The sequence below is a fragment of the Dermacentor silvarum genome, chromosome 4 (assembly GCF_013339745.2).
Source record: "Dermacentor silvarum isolate Dsil-2018 chromosome 4, BIME_Dsil_1.4, whole genome shotgun sequence".
NCBI lineage: Eukaryota > Metazoa > Arthropoda > Arachnida > Ixodida > Ixodidae > Dermacentor > Dermacentor silvarum.
The window spans coordinates 97,576,175-97,596,067 of NC_051157.2; the positions used below are offsets into that span (position 1 = coordinate 97,576,175).

At 42.2% G+C, this 19,893-nt stretch overlaps 2 non-coding genes across 2 annotated transcripts; both read left to right on the plus strand.

Annotated features, from left to right (window-relative positions):
• Positions 1-11,457: 11,457 nt before the first annotated feature.
• On the plus strand, positions 11,458-11,574 carry Trnal-caa (transfer RNA leucine (anticodon CAA)). Its single transcript has 2 exons — positions 11,458-11,495; positions 11,529-11,574. It is a non-coding gene; the product is annotated as a tRNA-Leu (tRNA).
• Positions 11,575-18,301: 6,727 nt separating this feature from the next.
• Positions 18,302-18,418, plus strand: Trnal-caa (transfer RNA leucine (anticodon CAA)). The gene is made up of 2 exons: positions 18,302-18,339; positions 18,373-18,418. It is a non-coding gene; the product is annotated as a tRNA-Leu (tRNA).
• The last annotated feature ends 1,475 nt before the right edge of the window (positions 18,419-19,893 follow it).

A 19,893-nucleotide genomic window follows, 5' to 3' on the forward strand; every position in this document is an offset into this window, starting at 1 on the left:
CCAGAATGCGCTAATTCATCTGCGTCGCACGCGCCACCTGATTATAATGGGCCCGTCTTAAATGGCTATCGTCGTGACGATAACGTTCACAAAGGTTTTGGTAAAGAAAGCGCGTCCTGTACGATAAGTGATAATACGAGAGCAGTGATACTGCGGTAAAAATTCACCGGTGATTTCGATACTACCTAATGCGAAATTTGAGCGCAGCTCTATACGTGCAGAACAATGCAACCGCCAGGGTTTAATAGATACACGTACTATATACACACTGCATGATGCTTCGCACGGCACGCCCAGCAACTGCTGCGTCACCTCCCTCGATAACGCCAGGAGTTTTGGCTTGTTCGCTAGCCTTTGTAGCCTTTATCCATGCTTTCAACGCGGGTTGCATTGTTCGCTGCTGATGCACTTTATTGTGTATTTTGTTCGCGAACTGCGCAAGTCTGTCAGCTCTGCTGCGCTGGCTGTTTTTAATCAAAGTCCTCCGACTTAAAATAAGCCCTCAAGGTAATCAGGCCACATTGTCCCTCGTTCCAAACAGACAGCGATATCGGCCGGTCTCGCGAAATTTTGAACTCCAGCCGTTTTCCGCGGAGCGCGTCCGATGCGAAGTCACTCAGTGTTTTCTTTCTTTTTTCCCCCAATTTTTCATGTGTGCGCACTTGAAAATACAAGCGCACTTGAAACAGAATTTAAACAGCCTTTTTACAGCGAAGCTGTTAAGGTTAGGGTCCCCCAGGATCGAGTCCGCGTGTAGAAAAAGACTATCATCATCAGCATTGGCTCGAGCGTCGTCGTCTTTTCAAGCGCACGGCCCCTCCCGGCCGGCTGAGCCCCCGCTATCTCTCTTGCGCCAGTCGACCTTCTTTTATGCCGCGTTCCCCCCTGAGTAGAGTTGGACCCGGCTGCGAGGCTAGCGCGGCAAGCCTGCTGGAAACTGCGATCGACAGTTGAGCCCTGCTGGGAGGCTAGAAAGGCTAAGCCGGCGGCGCTCCTTCTTTGCGTCCCTCCGCCTCGACGCCACCTCGTGGAGTCGTATGAAAACGCCTGGTTGGCGGCGTTGTCAAACTTAGGATTGCAAAATAGTGCGCGTTATACCGCACTTTTCGCCGGATCTTACGTCTGCCTCTTCATTACGTGACGTAGCTCACCCTGGCGACCCCTTGAGCGCGTTAGCGCTTGTGTGCGCGCCGCGATTGGCGTAGCCGTCTCTAATAAAACGTTTTGACGGTACGGTGATCGCGACTGTGTACGTCCCCCCTGCAACGCCTACGAATAACATCGAAACCTTCATGATAGACACGTTCGGTTGAGTGATGCCCAACGACGATACGCCCATTCTCATCGTGGGGCAATATTCACTACAGCAAACCCACCATAGTCACAGCTTCACTGGCTTTCATCTGCGAAGTAGTGGAAGGGCTCTGAATTTTTTAAATAATTTATCTTCATTTACGTCTCGTGCGATGGGAAATGGAAACTTGAGAGTCAGTGATATCTTATCAGGGTCTCTTTGTGACAGATCATGCACTGTTTCACTTAACTTGAGCCAAACTTTAAAAATATGCAAATTCCACGTAGCTGGAAAGAACCAAGGTAATGTTGTTTACCGTCGCTTGGAGATACTCAGATTATCATTTTTTTGCATTCCACCTAATTACATAATTATTCTTCATCAATTAATCAAGATCTCAAATTTTGTAATTAGATGAAAAGTACGTGTCAATCTGAAAATTGTAGAGCAACATGAAAAACCCCCTCTATAGCTTTCTGGGGCTCAATACGTGCTATATAAAAGTGTTTTTCCAAGCATGAGAGACGGCACATTACTTCCCTGGCATGGGTTCAAATCCCATTGAAGGCACTTGTGGAGACGCTTTCCTCTTATCGGTGTGGAAATGGCTAAGCCGTGGATGACGAGGTAGCCTGACGTCGACAAACATCTTTGTGTACAGTCGATGACGACATCAGTCGTCAGCGTAGTGGAATGACGGACGGTTGGATGAGGCAAACCCATTTTCGAGTGTTAACTGCTCTTGCAGCAAAAAAAAAAAAAAGAAGTTTAGTTTATCTCTTAGCATTCTTTATTTGTACTGTCGGTGTATAATATGTCATATTATTGTATTTCGCATTGTAACTTGAGTGTTTCTACTAATGTCGCTGTGTGTCGTAATGTTGCTCACTTTGAGAGTTTCTTTGCAATGTTTTTTTTTTTTACTTTTATATGTTACGTCGTTGTGTGTGCATTAACTGTTCCTTTGCTCTTTATCCTACAGAACTGTGTGTAAAAAGTACACGAAGTTATACCGGGTTTTCAAAATTAAGTTTACGGAATTTTTAAAAATCGCATGTGGCAGGTAGCATAATTCTTATCGTTGAGCTGGGTTATTCGAAGAGGTGGACATCAGTATCACGAGAAATCGAAACACATATTCAACTAATTATCGGTAACTGACTAATAAACATTCTAGTTTAATACTTTACGCACATACTGCAATTTACGAATTGTAGCCGGTGAGTTTGCAAGACGCATCCACTTGAAATGAATTTCCAGAATGACACCAGCTTCGAGATAATATTTCCCAAAATGTGGGACGAAATACATGGACGTTCCAGATATTTTTATGCTTTAATGTATAAAACAGCATTTTGGTAAAAAAAGTAAGTGGAACAACAGTGCATATTTACGGCGAGTTTGATGGCACATATCTTCAAACTGGTGTCTTTCCGGAAATTCATACCAAGTGGATACACCTGGCAAGCTCACCGGCTACAATTCATAAATTGCAATGTGTCGCAAGGTAATTAGCTCAGAAGTTAATTACTAATGTTTGGTAATTAGTTGAATATGTGTTTCGATTTCTCGTGCTACTAATGTCTGCCTCATCGAATAACCCAGCTCAATGATAAGAATTATGCTACCTGCCACAGGCGATTTCTAAAAATTACGCAAAACTTAAAAATGAACACCCTGTATATGAAAGTGCACCACCTATTTTTGAAATTTGAATCTCGTTACACACCATGTGTGTCTTTCCATCTTGTCCTCGTCGTTTGCGCTGTGCTTGTGTTACGATGAATTATCAACAAGCCCAAGCCTCTACCTTCGTTAAACATTTTTTGTTGTGTGCTGCGATTTGTTACAGAAAAATCAATTTATACCATCTATAGATTGCCTCAAACTCCAGTGGATGGTGTTGCGTCCCGAATCGGCAGGGCGCATTCTTTGGTTGTTTCGATTGAGACCGCCCCTTTCATCAGCGTCACCCAGACGGCACAGAGCCCGACACCAACGGTGACGGGCAAACAAGCGCACCAAATCGGCAGTGCGCATCGTTTCGATGCTTCCCCCAATGCCACCCGCTTCATCAGCGGCCGCCTATACCTGGCGACGCGGCCCGACACCGGTTGTGACGCGATGACAAAGAAGCTCACTTAGAAGTTGCCACAACCACCACCCTTCGTGGAAGCGGGGACCAGCACGAAGGTCACTCTCCCGACCCTGGCAAGATGACCCTCACGAAGAGCAAGAAACCAAGTCGACGACTTTCGTGGACGGAGTGTGAACCCCCTGTTTCCAGATTGCCTCTTTCGTTCTTAGAAGGTTGGATATCCCAGGCGAAGTTCTGTGGACAATACGACCCCTCTGACTGGCCGCATCATCACATGATATATATATATATATATATATATATATATATATATATATATATATATCAGCCTATATTTTATGTCCACTGGAAGGACGAAGGCCTCTCCCTGCGATCTCCAATTACCCCTGTCTTGCGCTAGCGTATTCCAACTTGCGCCTGCAAATTTCCTAACTTCATCATCCCATCTGGTTTTCTGCCGACCACGACTGCGCTTCCCTTTTCTTGGTATCCATTCTCTAACCCTAATGGTCCACCGGTTATCCATCCTACACATCACATGGCCTGCCCAGCTCCATTTCTTGCGCTTAATGTCAACTAGAATATCGGCTATATCTCCGTTTGTTCTCTGATCCACACCGCTCTCTTCCTGTCTCTTAACGTTAGTCCTAAGATTTTTCGTTCCATCGCTCTTTGTGCGGTCCTTAACTTGTTCTCGAGCTTGTCAGGTTCTCAGCTGTCAGGTTGTCAACAGTTGTCAGGTTCCTGGAGGCCTAGACGACGCTGACGTTTGGCCTCAACATCGCGCTCCCTCAACTCGGGGTCCGCGGCTCTTCGCTGACGTTTCGCCTTCGCTTCGGAAGACCTCACGCTAGAATCGGCACGTCGACAACGAGCCCTTTACCGAGCGCGTTCATTCTTCAGGGATTTCCATAAAATTTCTTCAAAATTAAATCTGTCCCTTACGTAAGACAATGAATGGATCATACCCCCTTAAGTAATGGTTCATAACCCCGTATACGCGGCCTCCCCATTGTGTCGGGCCTGGCAACCAGGGTCCTCAGGATTGGCAACCATGCTGTGTAAGCCGGTCAGCTGGGATTTGGGAAAATAAAATTTGCTCATACCTTTGATATAAATTCTCTGTCACCTCAATGTCGTGTGCTAAACTACTTCGCTGGTAATCCACCTTCACAGCAGTGGAATGGCTCGTGATTTTTTCCCTGTCTCCTAACACTGTACGTCATTTCTTGAGAAGAAGCTCAAGAAGCTCCTCCTCAAGAGAAGCGTGGAGGATGACCCCACGTTTCAGACCCCTAGGTTATTGATGGTATATGCTAGAATGCACTGATCTTACACTTATGTTCTCGAAAATATAACTAATACGCCGTTCATATTTTGAGAATGACTACTATACGAGCTCTAACCACTCAGGATCACAGCTGTGACTGCTTGGCACACAGATAACTGTGCTCTTGTACAGCTTCGAGACTACCTATCACGAAACCTTGTTCTCTTGCCGAGCTATCGTACCTTTCAAATGTTAGTCTTAAAACATGCCCTTAGACTTAATGCGGTTTAGGTCCTCACTGTTTGCTTTTTTTTTTTTTTTTTTTTTGTAAGTCACTTCCAGCGTTCCAGCCAACAGGACAATGACATCTGCAAACCGCAGGTTGCTCGCGTATTCCCCGTTGATCCCCACATCTAATATTTCCCTGTGCCAATGTTTGAGTATTTTCTTATAGCATAGTAGAGATTGTGTCTCCTTGTCAGACAACCTTCTTTGCATATTGATAAGCGAAGTACAGCAACTAAGGTATGCACACGAGTTGCCACTGTTTGCCTCAAATAGTGCCAGCGCTCCTCTATCATTTCTTTTTAAATCCGAAGCATTTCTTGGCGAACATTTGCCACTTTGACAGTATCTATCTATCTATCTATCTATCTATCTATCTATCTATCTATCTATCTATCTATCTATCTATCTATCTAGCCGCCTACGTCTTCAGGAAACACTAAAGGATGAAGCTAGAAGTCATAGTCATGAGCATGACTCAACAAACATTACAATGACTCAGCAAAAAAGATTAACACTCATCACCATCATCAAAACCCACTCAAATGAGTTCTGACGTGGGTACTAAGTGAAGGAAACACTAAAGGATAATGGTAGATGTGATAGTCATGAGCATGACTCAGCAAAACTGACAATGACTCCGCGAAAAATGAATAACACTGAAAAACCACTGGAATGGATTCCGACGTCGCCACTTAGCGAAGGAAACGCTAAAGGATTATGGTAGATAGAAGTGATAGTCATGAGCATGACTAAGGCTTTTGCCTTAAGGTCTCTTAGGAGCAGCCAAAGGGATTCCTGAGGAATACATGTGCTTAATTATTTTATTTATACACACTGCTATCCCAACGTACTGGGGCATTGCAGAAGCGGGTACATTATACAAGAAAGAGCAGCGTATTATTAATTCAACATCGTTAAGCATATTACAGAACGCGAGTACCTTATACTATACAGTCTGTGTTATAAAACCACAGCAATAAAGTTGACAATGAACGTGGTTAGGAACATCTCGCACAAATTCTACATAAGGCAATTGCTGCAATGGGCCGTCTAAGCTATTCCGAAGTTCAACAGTAAACGACAAAAAAAAAGAAAATTTTAAGCAGTTTTATAACAGGCATAAACGTCTCGGTATTCAACTTCAACGGATGAGTGCGACTTGTAGCTCTGGCTGAAAGTTGCAGTTTATTTTTCTTTCATTCTAATTTCTTTTTATGATGACCGCTTACCTACAGTTGTCCTTTATATTCTACTTCTGAGGAACAGAATGATGTGTTCGTTCAGTTTATATTTAACTGAATGACCTCGTACGTACTTGTAAACGGCTCCTACCTGAGTGAAGTCCGTATGCTTAGTTATCAGGATCCCGCAGACGACCTTCCTTTCTTTTTCCCAATTATTGTGTTTAGAATGTCCTTTGACACCCTTGTGGAGCTAGCGAAGTATCGTCGTGCTTTGGCGCTTGCATTCCGACGCATTTATTTTTATTTGTTTTTTTTTTTTTCGTTCCGACATTTCGGTAAAATGTAACAGGTACAATGCTCGGATGCACCTCCATAATAAGCCAAATGAATATGCGTGCTGAGTGATCAAGAATATCGACAAGGAGAACGTGAAGTGCATGAAATGAAACTGTGGCGGCATGTATGGCGGTATGTATGGCCGTATGTATGACGGCCAGTTTCCGCGATCGTCGAGTGAGATGCGTTCGTGCTTGCTTGTGCGCGCGGGACACCATGCTTGTTAGTTTAGTTAGTATGCCTATGTTTACAAGTTTATGCGGCCGATAAAACTACTGTCCTTACTTGGTATAGCTGTCACTAATTTACTATCGAAATCGACTTTTCGCCTTTCGGGCGAAACTGCGACTTTTATTTATTTTGAATACTGCTGCTCTCAACCGAGATCATAGCAGGAAGGCAATACAAAAAGTCAATACAAAAAAGTAGGAAATGGCTACAAATAGGCAACCATGCAAATAATACAAGTATAATTCATGTAGAAAAAAGAGGAAAGGAGTTAGAGATGAAAAAATGAGTCGTTGCACGAATATAGACAATGCATTTTTCAAACATTTGTGCACAGCACACTAGTGTATTTGGCAGAGATTCAAGTGCCTTCAGAAATTAAACACAGCGATCTCCCATTGCATAAATTATTTTAAAAGGAAGAAAATGGGGGAAAGAACTCTGCAAAAGAATCAAATAAATAAATATATAATAAACAATAACAACAGTTCCCCGAGGAAGCAATCAACTATAATCCAAGGGGAGGGAAGAGGGTGGAAAACATGTGGTTAGGACAACTCTAGTCCTTTAGTACCTTCAATTGCACTAGTGAATTCAGAAAACGATATAGTATTTGTGATAGGTGGGTGCAGCTGATTCCATTCTCGTATTGCTAGTGGAAAAAAAGGATGATTAAGAATTTCATTGTTGTAGGAATATTCAGTTAGTTTATTTGGGATGGTTTTTACGTGTAGTTCGAGATTTGGAAAACGAGATGTATTTCGACGTGTACATTTTAAAGTTGTTATGAAGAAGCTGCAACAAAAACTTTAAGCGTGCCTCTTTCGATCTATCTGATAGCGTTTTTAGACTAGATGCAGCTAGAAGATGAGTGGGCGAGTCAGTGCGCCTGTACTTATGTATAAATCTTATGGCTTCCTTTTGTACTCCTTCCAGTTTTTCTATGTTAGTCGCTGTGTGAGGGAACCCAACCACATTTGCATATTCCAAGATCGGTCTTGTGAATGTCTCGTATGCGATCAACTTAAGGGGAGTAGGCGCTAGCTTTAGGCATCTTTTAAGAAAAAATAATTGACCTAGTGACGCTGCAGTAATGTTGTAAATGTACAAGTTCCATTTAAGGTCAGAAGTAAGCGTGACACCTAGATATTTATGCTCATTTACTTTAGTTAGAGCTGTGCCGTTGATTGCGTAAGCAAAGTGTGAGTGTTCTTTTTTTTTCAGGCCACGGTGATTACGGCGGATTTTTTACGTTAATTGACATCTGGCCACTGCTTACACCATTTAGATATTGTGTTAAGAGATTGGCTCAGAGAAAGATGGTCTGCATGATTGTTAATTTCTTGGTAAATAACGCAGTCGTCAGAGAAAAGCCTAATGTTAGAATCGACGTTCGTTGCAATGTCATTAATAAAGATTAGGAATAACAACGATCCAAGGACTGCTCCTTGTGGTGCTCCTGATGATACAGAAATAGTTTTTGATGTCGCATGTTGGAAGAGTACAAATTGTTCGCGGTTTAAGAAAAATCTCTAATACAACAGGTGATGGGCCCGTTACCTAAAACGCCTTCTACTTTCGCAATTAGCTTGTTATGGCATACACTATCAAATGCTTTCGATGGGTCTAGTAGAGCCATATCTTTCCGTCTATGGTTATTCAGGCTAAGTGCAAGGTTGTGTACAACTTGAGTCAATTGTGTAATAGTTGATAAGCCATTTCGGAAACCGTGCTGGTTAGGAGAAAAAAAGTTTACTCGTTCAAGGAAAACTGTAACGTATTTAAAAATTTGTTCTAGGAGTTTCCACTATGTACTAGTAAGAGATATGGACCTATAATTTAGTACCAAATCTTTATCTCCGGACCTGTGTATTGGTATAATTTTAGCTATTTTCCAGTCTAACGGTAATTTAGCTAATTGGAATGATTTTCTGAAAATTAAGCCCAATTATATGATGCACCATTCTGCGTACCTTATAAGAAAGTCGGTTCGAATCCCATCGGGGCCACTAGATTTCTTAGAATAAGTCTTCGACAGTAGGTTCAAGATACCTGCATCTGTAATGTTTAGGTTATCGATGCTCATAGTAATTCCCGAATTAACCGATGGTATATTCTCATTTTCCACTGTAAATACTGACTGAAAAAAAATCGTTAAATGAATTAGCCTTCATTTGGTTTTCTTCTGCGGATGGCTGTGGTTCTATTACGTTTCTACTGCAGTGCTTCCAGTACCTATGGGGATTATTTGTAAACAAATTTGGAAGAGTTACGTTAAAATAACATTATTTTGCTGCCTTGGTTTTATTTCTGAGATCTGCTGTAGCGTACAGGAGTTTCGAAGTTCTGGACTGGCTTGGATTATTCTTTGCTGTTTTACGAAGCCGATTAACTCGGCGCTACGATTGAATAACCTCTCGCGTGATCCACGTTTTCGACGTTTGTTCTTACTTCATTTTTTTCGTAACATACTCATCAATACCAAAAAAAAACACAATCGATTTGAACGTAATCCAAAGAGTATTTATATCATAGGATGCGTCACGTGCCAGCGATGTAAAGCTGTGAATCTGGTGGTCTAAGTGCGTTAGCACATGGCTGTCATCTGCCCTGTGAAAGTTGATTATTACAGAAACTTCGCAATGGCTTGTTCTTGTGCTGCTAAGTGGAAAATTGCATATTGGTACATCGTGGTCTGAGACACCTTGAATAATATCTGATTTGATACCATTTCAGGGTAGCCTGCAGCCGGTCTGAGAACTGGCTAACCTCCCCGTCTTTCCGTTTATTCCTCCTCCTCGATACCACTTATCGGGAAGTGTTGGCTGGCAAGAATAAGGTCCAGAATGTCTTTGCTGTGCCTTGCGTGCGTGTCGGTTTAGTCACGATTTGTCGAAGGTTATATGCTAGCATGAGATCAAGTAGAGAATCTGAGTTCGATGATGAGTGATGCATGGTATTCCAGTCTATGTCAGCAAGGTTGAAATCACCCATCAGCAATGTTCTCGCACATGTGCATGCACTCGTATATGTATATTGGGGTATCCTTAAAGGTCAAGCCGCAAGATTACTTCGAATATGCGCATACATACATACATACATACATACATACATACATACATACATACATACATACATACATACATACATACATACATACATACATACATACATACATACATACATACATACATACATACATACACACACACACACACACACACACACACACACACACACACACACACACACACACACACACACACACACATACATACATACATACATACATACATACATACATACATACATACATACATACATACATACATACATACATACATACATACATACATACATACATACATACATACATACATACATACATTGATAATCGATCAAATGAACAAATTTGACCAACAACGGAAGCAAGCAACGAAGAAGTAAAAATAAGTAAAAAGATTTCTGCTGATAGACAGTATACACAAACCAGCATGACATCATGTTGGTGTGTACAGTGCGCGAAAGGTACAATGAAATTATGTGCAATTGAATATATTATACCTATGAATTGACGATAATTATTCAAAAGAGTATCCTAATTTGGGGCAAGTAGTGAGGAACATACTTCAGCCCATTGCCTATCTTGATGGACAGTAGTGACACCCTGTCTCTGTAAAATAACCAGAATGCGCCAACTCATTATTTATTGCTTGATATTAAACTTAAAGTTTACGCTCAATCGATCATTACACGTCATCCGTTTGGCGTTTATTTGCACAGGAAAACAATATGTGCTTGAAAAACGTTACAGAGGCTCCTAACGTGCATTGAATGCGAAAGCATTCTTGGCGCGTTGATTATATCGACGTCCATACTATTTCGACCTCCATGTCCCATGACATTGTTACATGATGTAATCTTGGTCATGTGACCTTGCAACTTAGGGTTCTTGGTCACGTGACTATGTCGCATGACATGACCACTTGGCCATGTGCTCGAATTGGGTAAAGTCAATTTTGAGGGCGGGCCACCGAAATCCTGGGTGTGGGCCAAGTCAATTGTGGGAGTGGGCCAGGTTGGTTTTGAACGTGGGTCAACTCAACTTTCGAATTGAGTAAAGTCAATTTTGTGGGTGGCCCACCCAAATTTTGGGGGTGGGTCAAATCAATTTTGGAAGTAGGCCAGACCGGTTTTGAACGTGAATCAAGTCAATTTTCGAATTGGGGAAAGTAAATTTTTTGGTGTGGGCCTCCCAAATTGTGGAGGTGGGCCAAGTCAATTTTGGGCGTGGGCTAGGTCGGTTTTGAAGGGGGTGAACTCAATTTTCGATGTTGGGTGTGGACCATGGCATCCGGACGCCGTGGCCACGGTGTGGGATGTCACGGCGTCCGTTCAACGAGGCTGTTCACCGTGACGTGACGTCACAGTGACGTCATGACTTACTCACGTGGGTTTTGGTACCATTGGATGTTATGGTAACGACGGACGCTAGCCGGATTTTCCGCTTCATGAGGCGTATAACGATTTCGCATTAACAAAGAATCTTGGTTTCATGACGTATTCTTAACAAAAAAAAAAAAACATGTCACACTTGAAATTTCTTAACACGTGCGATAGACCCGGAGGACCCTCTTCAAACGTTAGTTCTTTCGTCTATACCGCACGAGGCAGCCGTACACGATAACACATGTTGATACCGCTGGCAAGCAACGCCTCCCTTCGCACGAATGCATGCTGGGCGAGTCGTCGTCGTGTTGTCAGGATGGCCGAGCGGTCTAAGGCGCCAGACTCAAGGTTCGACCTTTCCTCTGATAGAGGACTCGAGGCTTCTGGTCCACGAATGTGGGCGTGGGTTCGAATCCCACTTCTGACAAAAAAGTTTCTTTTTTCCCTCGTTGATGGGCACATGCAATTCTCGTTTAACATGAAGGAATTTAACCTCTTCGTTTCAAAACAACAATGTCAGGAGTTCGAATCCCGTTTTGACGATTACAATCAAAATTTTTGAGTTCCTTTTTTTTGTCCTTTTTTTTATAGAGAACTTCTGGAAACATTTGCTTTCTCACAGGGTTCTCCGATGTACGAGGACATCTATCGTCACAAGCGTACTGCGTATTACCTGAAAATGTTCGGTCTTAGCATCTAGCATGAGCCTTTCAGGTGTTACGATTTCGTAGAAGTAAATTGACGCCCGTTTCTGTTCGCGTTTTATGTTAACACTTCTATCTTCGTTCTGTTACTGAGAAGTACAAAATGTAAACATTTCCTGGCACAAGAGGCCCGTCTACACGTCAACAAGCTTGCACTCAATTTTTTTTTAGAGTGCATATAAATCGTCTTATATACAGGGTGTTTCAGCGAACACTTTCAAAAATTCTTAAAGGTTGCCTGGGGCAGATAGCACAATTCTAGTTCACGAGCTGGTCTACTCGAAGAGGCGCGGACATTACTTGCACAAGAAATTGAAAGGCCCAATCGAATAATTACCAGAAATGTACTAATTAAGTTTTTAACTAATTACCTGATGGCCCATATTGCAACTTACAAATTGTAGCCGTGTAGTTAGCAAGGCGGATCCACTTGGAACGAATTCTGGGGAGGACACCAGTTTCGAGATATTAATTCCCGAACTTTGCGGAGAAATGCATTGGCGTTCCAGTTAATTTTGTGCTTCAATGCATAAAGCGACGTTTTGTTAAGAAACTTACTGGAACGTGAGTGCATTTCTCCGCAAAGTTCGGGAATTAATATCTCGAAACTGGTGTCATCTTGACAATTAATTCCAAGTGGATCCGCCTTGCGAACTCCATGACTACAATTTGTAAATTGCAATATCGGCCATCAGGTCATTAGTTAAAAATTTAATCAGTGATTTTTTGTTGATTAGTCGATTATGCATTTCACATTTTTGTGCAGGTAATGTCCGCCTCTTCGAGTAGACCAGCTCATTAAATATAAATGGGCTATCTGCCACAGGCAACCTTAAATAAATTTTGAAGGTGTTCGCTGAAACACCCTGTATGTACTATCGGCAAGTAAACGGAACGCAGCATCTGTTATCAGAAAGGTAAGAGGGCGATAAAAAAGAAAAAAAAAAACAAGTGAATGGGGTGGGCATGGGACAACCTGGGAAGTCTGTGCGCAGAATCATTTTCCTTCGCCTTTATTTTTTCTTAACTCTCTTTGCAGTGCTGCACCTTTTAGGACACTTTGTCGCATAGAGGTTGTTTAGATGAGCACATTGTCTATATACCGGGTGTTCAAAATTAAGCTTAAGCAAAATTAAGCTTAGGAATTTTTAAAAATTGCCTGTGGCAGGTAGCATAATTCTTATCGTTGAGCTGGGTTATTCGAAGAGGCGGATATTAGTAGCACGAGAAATCGAAACACATATTCAACTAATTAACAAAAATTGGCTAATGAACTTCTTAGTTAATTACTTTACGACACATACTGCAATTTACGAGTTGTAGCCGGTGAGCTTGGAAGACGCATCCACTTGGAATGAATTTCCACGATGACACCAGTTCCGAGATATTATTTCCTAAAGTGTGAAACGCAATACATGGGCGTTCCAGTTACTTTTGTGCATAAAATAATAGAACAGCATTTTGGTAAAAAACTAACTGGAACAACAGTGCATTTTTACGGCGAGTTTGATGGCGCATATCTCCAAACTGGTATCATTCTGGAAATTTATTCCAAGTGGATACGCCTGACAAGCTCCCCAGCGACAATTCGTAAATTATAATGTTTGTCGTAAAGTAATTAATTAGGAAGTTAATTAGTGATTTTTTGTTAATTCGTTGAATATGTGTTTCTATTTCTCGTGCTGCTAATGTCCGCCTCATCGAATAACCCAGCTCAGTGATAAGAATTGTGCTACCTGCCACAGGCGATTTTTAAAAATTCCGTAAAGCTTAAAAATGAACACCCTGTAGAAGCAGGTCATGTGGCAGAAGTCCTTTTCTACTCTCCCCCTCACCTCCCACCTTTTTAGTGTTGCGTGTTGTGGAGAGAGAGAGAGAGACAGACAGACAGACAGACAGACAGACAGACAGACAGACAGACAGACAGACAGACAGACAGACAGACAGACAGACAGACAGACAGACAGACAGACAGACAGACAGACAGAGAGAGAGACAGACAGACAGACAGACAGACAGACAGACAGACAGACAGACAGACAGACAGACAGACAGACAGACAGACAGACAGACAGACAGACAGACAGACAGACAGACAGACAGACAGACAGACAGACAGACAGACAGACAGACAGACAGACAGACAGACAGACAGACAGACAGACAGACAGACAGACAGACAGACAGACAGACAGACAGACAGACAGACAGACAGACAGACAGACAGACAGACAGACAAATAACTTCATTCCCTGAGGGAGAGAGAAATAGAGGAGAGGAAAGGCAGGGAGGTTAACCAGACGCACATCCGGTTTGCTACCCTGCACTGGGGGAAAGGGGTATAAGGATGGAAAGAGAGAGGGGAGATAAAGAGAGCACAGTTATACCCCTGTCAAGCGGGCAAGTTAAGTGCACTTACGGGGAGTGCACTTCGGGACCTTGAGTGACACGTTAGGCTACGCGGTTCTAAACGGGAAAACAGCGCACTCGCAGTAAAAAAATGGCGATAGACTACGAGCGCGTTTTGTGAAAAGTACTTCTAAAAAGTGATTGTCTTACGATGTATTATTAATTAAAACAAACTTAATCTATGTTTTTTCAACAAAAAACGAAAATATTTTTATTTAAGAGTGTGGCAAGTCAATGCTGGCCAAGCAAAATGCCTAGCCAATCCATAACGACATAGCGGCGTGCGACGAGGCGGCATTTAAACCTGCTCGAACAAAATATGAACACGTTTTAGGCTATTATTTGTGCGCAAGAGCTGTTCAACCACTAAAATGAACTTTTGTGCGCTTCTTTTATGCATTACATTTTATACCATTGAAACCGCTGGCGACGAGGCTACGCACTCGGCCAGCAAAGTGCGTTCCGTGAACACACTTCGACCAGAGTACACTCTGCAGCGAGTGACACTCCACTTGCGACGTTTAGATTGGGCAAAGTGCACTTAAACCGAGTGACACTCTCCGTAAGCGCCCTTATAACTTGCCCGCTTGACAGGGGTATTACGGCACATTTGTAGGCTTGGTGCATGTTGCGGATGTAGCCAGAGCCAGCTGTGCCGGCCACGTGTTTTCTTTAAGGAAATGTGTTTAGGCAATTACGCAGGATCGGGGTTGTGTTTGTAACAGTTGGTATTTAAATACGACTGCATATAAGCATTGTTTACATCCAGAGACGGATAAGAATTTTATCTCAGTGGAAAAAAATCGACAAGAACTACCAATGTGCAAGATGTGAGATTTAAAAAAATTATCTATGAGAAAATATAACACAAAAGCAGTAGGTGTAAAGAGCAGGTGCCTTTGATTTACGAAAGTGGGTCGGTCGGTCAGCGTGAGAATAGCCGACGAGTGAACGAGGTGGGGTAGGTGAAGATATTACGGGGTTTGTAAAGCGGTCTGAGCGAGCTCACATTGATGTGGCAGAAAAGTTTTGAAATACCGACGCTGGTGACACAGAACCTGTAGGTAATACACCCATACGTACGATACATGGTACGATGATGGTACGTAACACAGACGAGATATTTACAATATCGGTAAATAGCCAAAACAGTCTAGATAAATTTGTAACATCGCTGAACCTTTTTCACTCAACATTAAAATTCACATCCGCATATTTAACTGAGCGCATAAGCTTTCTGGAAACAACAATATATGTTTACAATGGCGTACTATGTATATGAAGATAACTTTGTATAAAAAACTTTGGACAAACGACAACACCTTGAATACGGAAGTCGTTACCCCAGTCATTGCAAACAAAGTATACTTAAAGGTCAAGCCGCAAGACTACGTCACATATGCGTTGAACATGAAGATTGCATGAACGGACTCGACCTCCTTAACGTGGGCCTTCGCAATCGATTTGTCTTGCGAAAGCTGGCTGCGTCGGATAAAATGCTCCCTGCTAGTTTATTAATGAGAATGCATCATATGTCCCATTAAGCAGAAACGCCGGCGTTGTAGGCAACGAGTGGTATCAAAAATCATCATCATCATCAGTGACATCATCAGCGTCTTGTATGATGTCAGTAGTAATACTGAAGTAAAATTAGAGCGAGTTACAGCCGCGTGACTTAATGTGGAGTAAAGTGAATTAGGGCGAAGTAAAGGTAATGAAGCTGAATTAAAGTAGTTATGGTGGATTAAAGTAGATTAAGGTGGATTCAAGTGGATTAAGGTGGATTAAGGTTGGTACAAATTAGAACAAGGTGGATTAAAGTGAATGAAGGTAAATTAAGCTTGGTACGAATTCGAGCAAGGTGGATTAAAGTGGATTAAGGTTGGTACGAATTCGAGCAAGCTGAATTAGAGTGGATTACGGTGGTACAAATTAGTGCAAGGGGAATTAAGGTAGAGTTGTGAAGGACACGTGACGATGTATCACGTCACGTATCATGGACGTAACCGATTAGCGAAGTCATAATGCTTTAGCATTCAAATCACGTAACGATACTTAAGTGACTGTCAATTTTTTTTTCTTCCTCCATGGTACTGTCGAAATCGCATCGCCACCAGTTGGTGAGAGCATGATGGCATAGTTTTCAGTTTGCACCGCAGTTTTGACTGAGACAGCGAGCTAGTGGTCTGGCGACAGCCACGCTAAAAAATGCAGCGCACATTTGAACGACCGCATATGATTTCGTTGTCTCACGACGCTGTTGAAAGTTAATTTTACATAGCGAAGCTGCCTTTGCCTCTTCCCGTCGGCTTCCCAAAGTGCCTCGAGCGGCCAGTCGCGCGGCAATTCTGCGTGTATTCGCGGGCGTCTTTACACTCGGAAAAATACATTTATGCAGCACGTATTGAGCAACAGAAAGCTGTAACGGGAGTTCTTCATGTGCTCTACAATGTTCTCATTGACACTTTGATAATTAGGAAAGTACTTCTCGAGTTAGATAATTAATTACAATTACCTAATTAAATGTCAGTAACGAAAAAAATTACTGGCGGCTGCTCCACTGTGCTGGAAACAATACGCACTAGGTTTTCTTCGCGTAACGCCGTTGCTCTTTTTTTTTTTTATTCGTGCTGCGTGATAGCTGGGACACCCTGTATACGCAAAGTTAGGTAGCTCAAGATTAGCAGAAACAGCTAAATCGCGTAAATGAAAATCAAGGATGGCAGCTTTACTGCTAACTCACGTCGTGCTTTGCTGTAGGAGAGCTGCCCGTTGATATATAGCTTCTGAACAGCCTCCGGGACAACCTCCTCTTGAAAAAGACACAGCACGAAAAGAGACAAGGAAGGAGACACTGACATAGCGCTGTCTTTGCCAACTAACTGTCAGCGTGAGTACGCCTTCACTTGCTCTGTATGACAACGAAACTTCGTACCTTCAAATAGTGTACTTGGGATACTGGCTCTACACACATTTTATATATTATTTTTCTCTTTCTACGGCCTCGTGTCCTGTATGTTATATTTCTTTCTTCTTGTATACAGGGTGTTCATTTTTATGTTTTGCGGAATTTTTATAAATCGCCTGTGGCAGGTATCATAATTCTTATAATTGAGCTGGGTTATTCGATACACATATTCAATTAATAAACAAAAAATCACTAATTAGCTTCTTAGTTAAATACTTTACGACACATATTGCAATTTACGAATTGTAGCCGGTGAGCTTGTCAGGCGTATCCACTTAGAATGAATTTCCAGAACGACACCAGTTTGGAGATATGCGCCATCAAACTCGCCGTAAAATGCACTGTGGTTCCACTTACTTTTTTTACCAAAATGCTATTTTGTGCATTGAAGCACAAAGCTTACTGGAACACCGATGTATTTCGTCCCACACTTTCAGAAATAATGTCTCGAAACCAACGTTACTAAGGATCTAGTAATGTTGCTCGAAACTGGTGTCATCCTGCAAATTGATTTCAAGTGGATTCGTCTTGCAAGCTCACCGGCTACAATTCGTAAATGCAATATGTGTCGTAATGTAATTAACTAAGAAGTTCATTAGTCAGTTTCTTCTTAATTAGTTGATTATGCATTTCGATTTCTCGTGCTACTAATGTCCGCCTCTTCGAATAACCCAGCTCAACAATAAGAATTATGCTACCTGCCACAGGCGATTTAAGATTTCGTAAAGCTTAAAAATGAACACATTTTCTCTGTAAAATGACCAGATTGTGCAAATTTATTATTTTTGTTTTATTTTAATTAAATGATACACTTCAGCGATCGCTTACACCTAATTCTGTAGAAGTAGTAGGCTGCACAAAAAAAAACTTGATTCGATAGCATATTATCTGCTAAAAGAACACGGCACACTGTACATGAAATCTCTTAACATGTGCGATAGACCTCTCCTTCACACGTTAGTTCTTTTGTCTACACAGCAGGAGGCAGCTGTACGCGATAACGTACGTTGATACCGCCCACAAGCGACGTCTCTCTTCGCATGAATGCGTGCTGGACGAGGCATCGGCGTGCTGTCAGGATGGCCGAGCGGTCTAAGGCGCCAGACTCAAGGTTCGACCTTTCCTCTGATAGAGGACTCGAGGCTTCTGGTCCACGAATGTGGGCGTGGGTTCGAATCCCACTTCTGACAGAAAAGTTTTTTTTTTCGCGGATGGCCACGTGGAACTTTCGTTAAAACGAAGGAATTTCACCTCGTCTTGCCGAAAGAGCAATGGCATAAGTTCGAATCCGGCTTTGAACATTACAATCCACCGTTCATAAAGTCTTTTTTTTACGTAGGATTTCAGGATCCTAGGATTATTACTTTCTGACACATGTCTGAAATGCAGAAGGGCACGTATCCTCACAGACGTACTGCGTATTACCGGAAAATTTTAGGCATTCGCGTCTAAGATCAGCCTTTCAGATAAAAAGGGGGAGAGAAAATCATATAGTAGAAGTGAAGAAGATAAGGGTTTGTTCGGATGGGCACCATAACCGCCTCATTGCCTTGCGAGAACCTGGAGTATTGTGCGGCCAAAGAATATTAAATAGAATATGTTGTGAAGCGGGGTATGGTAGCGAAGGTGATTAGCATGAAAGAAAGAAAAGAGCTTGTAATTTCGACAGAAAGAAGGTGTGGGAGTACTGGGGACCTAGTGGCCCTAAAGAAGTCTACTTTGTGGTCAAGTTTCTGTGTTACATGCACGTGATTCCACAATTGTCTATGCTTACATGTGTGCAAGCTCTTTGTTGTCTTGTTTTTTGTTTTTTGTATTTTGTACAACTGCTGTTTCATGCTGTCATTTGTGGGTGTGGCTACCCCGTCAAGTTGTTTATTAAATGCGAAGCATATATATATATATATATATATATATATATATATATATATATATATATAGCGGCCTACGTCTTTGTGCTCTCATGGTCGTTTCGTTAACTTGGTATGTGTCAAAATTGACATAGTATGACAAGAGTGAATGACGAACATAAATGATAGGTCTTGGCATACATATCATGACATGCGTGTCATGTAGGTCATGACATTGACTCAGCGAAAAAAAGATTAACACTCAAAAACCACTGAAACGGGTTCGGACGTGGGTACTAAGTGAAAGAAACACTAAAGAATGATGGTCGAAGTCATAGTCATGGGCATGACTCAGCAAACATGACAATGACTGAGCGAAAGAAGATTAACACTCAAAAGCCACTGAAATGAGTTCTGACGTGGTTACAACACTCAAGGATGATGGTAAAAGTCATAGTCATGAGCATGACTAAGCAAAAATGGCACGGACACAGCGAAAAAAAGATTAGCACTAAAAAACCATGGGAATGTGTTCGGACGTGTGCACTAAATGAAGGAAAAGCTAAAGGTTGATGGTCGAAGTCATAGTCATGAGCATGACTAAGGCTTTCGCCTTAAGGTGTCTTAGGCGTAGCTAAAATGACTCCTGAGGACTCAGGATATGAATGTCATGACGTGCACATGTGTCATGTAGGTCTTAAAGAGCACCAAGACCTACGTCTTGGTGCTCTCATGGTCATTTCGTTAACTTGGTAGGCTCGCCGCACAATGCTTCGCATAACATCGATACCCACAATGCATGGGATCTGCCGGCT